Consider the following 6,297-nt stretch of genomic DNA (forward strand, 5'->3'; position numbering starts at 1 on the left):
CCGCACTCCCAAGCGGCGCACTGTAGCAGTGCGCCACCGGGCCGGCCCTAAAAATTTTTTTTAAATAAGAAAAGAAAATAATGTAAAACAGAAAACGTTATCAAGCAAAACAAAGGCATGAAAGGGGAAAAAAGTCCGCACTCCCAAGCGGCGCACTGTAGCAGTGCGCCACCGGGCCGGCCCTAAAAATTTTTTTAAAATAAGAAAAGAAAATAATGTAAAACAGAAAACGTTATCAAGCAAAACAAAGGCATGAAAGGGGAAAAAAGAATTTAATTTAGTACTAATAAGCCCATCAAAGATATTCTTTATTTCTGTTTCAGTGTTTTTAAATTTGAGCATTTCTTTTTGGTTCTCTGTTAGGATTACTATCATCTCTCTGATGACATGTTCGTTCTGTCTCATCAAATTGTGTTTTTTGCATTTCAGTATGCCTTATAATTTTTTTCTTGATATCATGCATAATGTAACAGGTAAAATAAATTGCTATAAATAGGTCTTTATTAATGTAGTGGTATTATGTAGAAAGAAGGGAACCTGGTCCTGTCCTGTGACTGGGTCCCAGTCTGTTAGTGAACCTGTGCCTCAGAACTGTGAGCTTCACAACTATTTCTCAGCGTTTTTCTCTCTCCTTAGAGGGACTGCATGGCTAGAGTGGGCAAAAATTGTGATTTCCCTTCTCCCAGGTCAGTTAAGCTCTAATAATGCTTAGTCAGATTAGGATTTGGTTAGTGAGTATCTCCTGATGCCAGACTTTTTAAAGAACAGAGTGTTCTGGCATATTTCAGAATAGTTTCTTTTCTCCTCTGGCTGCTGGAAACATGAGAAAATTTTTCTTGGATATTTACTATGGAAACCAGGTCAAGCTTTTGGAAATGGCTCTCACAAAAGTGGGGGATCCCTTGATAACTGTGTCAACTCTGGGGTTTTTACCTCTCAGGCTTGTCTACACTGAACATCCAGCAATTCGTCAACTACAATTTAAGTTTTTCTACTTGGCACTGGTTTTTGGGGGGTGGGGGTGGGGTCCGCTTGTGAACTTGTCCTCTGATAAGTGATGACTCCCTGTATTTTTCTGTCTGTCTCTCACATCTTGGGGCAGATGTTTACTCTGTGTCCTCAGCTTTCTTATGAATCTAAGAAGAGTTGGTAATTTTTCAGTCTGTTTAGTTTTTTACCAGTTTTTAGTATGGAGTAGTCACACCCAAGCTTCTTACGTGCGGAAATGTTAACAAAATGTCCTTACTTTATTTTTAAATTAATTATTCATTTATATATATATATTTATTTCTTATAGGATCAATTTTAGTGACATACTTTTTGGAAAACCATACATTTTTTTCTAAGATTTAAGATTAGTTTGTCTAAAGTTATTTACATGTTCACATTATATATTTGTAGAAGGTCTTCTGTAGGTGTAGTTTTTTGGTACATAACATAGAGTGCCTGTACCTGTCCTCTCTCTTTTTTCTTTCTGATCAGTCTCACTAAAAGTTTGTCTCTTTTATTAGGTGAAAAAATAAAACACACAGAGTTTGGTTTTGTTGGTCTTTATTGTATTTCCTTAGGTTTACTTAACTAAAATGTTAACACTAATCACTCACTTTTTATTTTTTGTGTTTTCAAGTAAATGTATTTTTAAGGCTATATCTTTACTTGCAAATGTCACTTTAGCTGCATATCACAAAATTTGATATGTAGTGTATTTGTCATCACTATTTGATAAATAATCAAGTATTCCTATTATAATTTACTTCTACACCTAGGAGTTATTATTATTATTATTATTCTTTTCTTTTTTTTCCTAGGAATTATTTTGGAGTTTAGTTTTAAGTTTATGAATAATTTAATACTTATTATTGATTAATTATGATTTAATTGCATTGCAGTTATGGAACATGGTCTGTAAGGCATTGGTTCTTTAAAAATTGTTCGGTTTTCTTTGTACTTCATTACATGATTAATTCTTGTCAATAGTCAATGTGTATTTTAAAAGACTATTTATTATTTTGAGAGTACAAGTTCCTATATCCATATTTTAGATGCAAATTGTAAATATTTTTGTTCACATTTTGGCTTAAAATTGCCCACCATACTTATTTTCTCTCATAAGGTTTTATATACCCTGCAACTTGACAGAAGAATGAGTTACAAAGCCTGATATGGCCCCACCCACTGAGGCTCCAATTGATTATCAGATGCTTGTCCCGCCGTGCCCACAACAAGACCCAGTCTCTGGGTTGAGTCTGGTGGAATGAGATAGGTCATCCTGTTAGAGGCACATTTGTGAATATCAATCAGAGTTTGACCTAGAGATAGCACATATTTAATAACGACTAATTCTCTAATTCTTAAATCAGTTGCTTTATCTGTCTTATGTTCTGAGTACAGGAAGACTCTCCCATATAAAATTTCATAGGGGCTTAATTGGAGCCACTTCTAGGGGCCACCTAATTTGGAGCAGCACAACTGGTAAGGCTAAATCCCAAATCAGATTAGCTCTTGGCACATCTTGACAATTGTCCTTTTTATGATGTGGTTCATCTTTTCATTCTTTCCTGCAGATTGAGGGTTCCATGAAGCATGTAGTTTCCAGTTAATTTTTAAAAGTTTGGACACTTCTTGGGTTACTTTTGCAATAAAGGTGCTTCTGTTGTCACTGCTGTCTAAATCTAGGAACTATTTCTTAGAATAAGACTCTAGTTATTTCTGAAGCTCTCTCTGTTCTGCAAAAGAATGCTTCTACCCAGTAAAGGTATCCATCCAAACCAATAACTATCTAAAATTTCCTTTGGCTTGAGGCATTATGCTAAAGTCTATTTGCCAATCCTCTCCAGGTTTCATTTCTTGGAAATGAACACGTTTTATCTTTGGTGGAGGTCCTTTCTTAGGGTTTTTCTTTTCACAAATTGGCTTTCCAAGTCCAGTGCTAATTTTTCTAACTGCAAATAGAACCAGTGCTGAAAGCCCTCAACACTTAGTCTGCAGCAGGGGTCTCAGACCAGTCCTAGAATGAATCACTTGGGAAGCTGCTAGGACTAGATCTAAGAATTCGTATAACTTCGTATAATGTATGCTATACGAAGTTATTACGTGTAGTTCCAAAACATTTTCACCATACCTAAATAAAATGCCATACCTGTGAAACAGTCATTCTATTACCCTCTCCCCAAGGCCCTGAAATTCGCCAACCTGCTTTCTGTGTCAATAGAGGTACGTATTTACTCCAGGTTAATTTCAGAGAACATTCCTGAAAATATATTTATAAGAATATTAAAAATTATCAAAGGTACCATTAATAACATAACTTCACTTTTTAAAAAAATTTATTTTGAAATAATTTCAAACTTACATAAATGTTGCAAGAACAGCACAAAGACCTCCCCTACTCTGCTAAGACAGATTTCCTCTGCAAGCATCTCACTGATTTGCTCCAGCACCTTCTCTCCACCTCTGTTTTCTCCCATTTTCGTTCGTATTTTCCTGAACCATTTGAGAGTAAGCTGCAGACTCAGCCAGTGAGCGGGAACTGGTCTGTATGTGGGATCCGAACCCTCGGCGGGAGCGCTGCCGTGCTCCCAAGTGGCGCACTGTAGCAGTGTGCCACCGGGCCGGCCAAACACATTTTATCTTTGGTGGAGGTCCTTTCTTAGGGTTTTTCTTTTCACAAATTGGCTTTCCAAGTCCAGTGCTAATTTTTCTAACTGCAAATAGAACCAGTGCTGAAAGCCCTCAACACTTAGTCTGCAGCAGGGGTCTCAGACCAGTCCTAGAATGAATCACTTGGGAAGCTGCTAGGACTAGATCTAAGAATCCACGGCTGGCTAAAGGCTGAGATGCCATGGACAAGAAACACTGTGAGGTGTGCGTCCCTGTATCGACCAGCAAATTTGTTACCAAACTGAAAGGAACTTGTTGCCCATTGCACAGACTAACAACGCTGCACCCAGAGATTTGTAGTAGAAAAGATTAGCATTTACTGAGAGGTGCCAATCAAGGATATCAGGAAAGCTCCTGCTATAAACATCCAAACTCCTTGACGGCTGAAAATCACAAGCATTTAGAGAACAAAATCATGAGAAGGGGCCTTGGGAGTCGTGTGGGAGTCCAACTGGCTCACAGTGAAGTCAGCACTGCAGTTTCTGGTATCTTGACTAATATCTTCCTCCACGCTCTCATGTCTGGGTGTACATGCTTCTAAGCAGGCCTGCAGTTGATGGTGTTTTGCAAAACAACTTGAGATCGACATCGCAGATATTATCTTAAGCCATTCTGTTGAGGAACAAACATCTTGTGACCCTTTAGGAGGATATGTTTAACTCTCTTCTTATCTTATTGTTAACTGAACTTTTAGTGTTAATCCCAGGAATTCAGCCTGCCTTGCTCCATTAAGCAAATTTTTCTTTAGGTACATCCTGTCCTTAGCCACAGACTGCTCTGGCTGAGGTTATAGGGATGACTAGGGAAATAATGGGGTCTGTCTGTTTCAATAACTGTATGTACAATCATGCTGGCTAAAGGCTGAGATGCCATGGACAAGAAACACTGTGAGGTGTGCGTCCCTGTATCGACCAGCAAATTTGTTACCAAACTGAAAGGAACTTGTTGCCCATTGCACAGACTAACAACGCTGCACCCAGAGATTTGTAGTAGAAAAGATTAGCATTTACTGAGAGGTGCCAATCAAGGATATCAGGAAAGCTCCTGCTATAAACATCCAAACTCCTTGACGGCTGAAAATCACAAGCATTTAGAGAACAAAATCATGAGAAGGGGCCTTGGGAGTCGTGTGGGAGTCCGACTGGCTCACAGTGAAGTCAGCACTGCAGTTTCTGGTATCTTGACTAATATCTTCCTTCACGCTCCCATGTCTGGGTGTACATGCTTCTAAGCAGGCCTGCAGTTGATGGTGTTTTGCAAAACAACTTGAGATCGACATTGCAGATATTATCTTAAGCCATTCTGTTGAGGAACAAACATCTTGTGACCCTGAAATCAGGTTTAGCCTTTAGGAGGATATGTTTAACTCTCTTCTTATCTTATTGTTAACTGAACTTTTAGTGTTACTCCCAGGAATTCAGCCTGCCTTGCTCCATTAAGCAAATTTTTCTTTAGGTACATCCTGTCCCTAGCCACAGACTGCTCTGGCTGAGGTTATAGGGATGACTAGGGAAATAATGGGGTCTGTCTGTTTCAATAACTGTATGTACAATCATATATATAGTGCATGTGTATATACGTATATCTATATGTATATTTATATATGCTTATGTATGCTTATATGTAAGTGAAGTGAATGACAATGAAACAAGAGACAAAAAAATAAAATTATTTTGTTATTCTATGGTACTCACATTACCATTTATGCAGTATAGTGTCATGTGAAAGTGCACTTGAATTAGTAGTAAATTAATATTGTAAACTCTAGAGCAACCATACAAAAGTAAAAAAAAAAAAAAATTGACCTGCTTAGAAAGAAGATAAAATGGAATCATATAAAATGCTCTATTAAACTCCCAAAAGGCTGAGAATAGTGGAAAATAAAAATAGAAACAATAAACAAGGACAGCAAATAGGAAACAGTAACAAGTATGGTAAATATGAATCCAACTATGTCAATAATCACTTTGAACATCAATGGCCTAAATAAGTGTACCAATTAAAAGACAGAGATTGTCAGAATGGATAAAAAAAAAAAAAACCAACCCCCCCCCAAAACACGACTTACCTATATGTTATCTACAAGAAACACACTTAAATTACCAAGAAACATATAGATTAAAAGTAAATAGATGGAGGATAAAAAGTAAATAGATGGAGAAAAATATGCATGATAGCACGATCAAAAATCAGCTGCTGTAGCTATATTAATTGTGGACATAGCAGACTTCAGAGGAAGGACAGTTATCAAAAATAATAAACATTACATGTTTATACGAAGGTCAATTCTCCAAGAAGACAAAACAATCCTTAGTGAGTATGCAGCCACCAGCAGAGCATCAAACGATGTAGGTGAAAACTGACAGAAGTTCAAAAAGAAATAGTTGAATACACTCTTGTAAGAAAATAATCTAAGTGATTCAGCCCAGCCTGAAAGTTGTCTGACTGGTCCAGCCCATTCCTGGGGGTCACTGAATTGATAAAGTTCTCCTTGAGATGGTAAAGAGTTACCAGCCCTTAATTGTTTACTTCAAACAGATAAAGTTCTCCTTGAGATGGTAAAGAGTTACCAGCCCTAATTGCTTACTTCAAACAGATAAAGTTCTCCTTGAGATGGTAAAGAGTTACCAGCCCTTA

This window comes from Galeopterus variegatus, unplaced genomic scaffold (genome assembly GCF_000696425.1).
Source record: "Galeopterus variegatus unplaced genomic scaffold, G_variegatus-3.0.2 Scaffold661, whole genome shotgun sequence".
Taxonomy (NCBI): domain Eukaryota; kingdom Metazoa; phylum Chordata; class Mammalia; order Dermoptera; family Cynocephalidae; genus Galeopterus; species Galeopterus variegatus.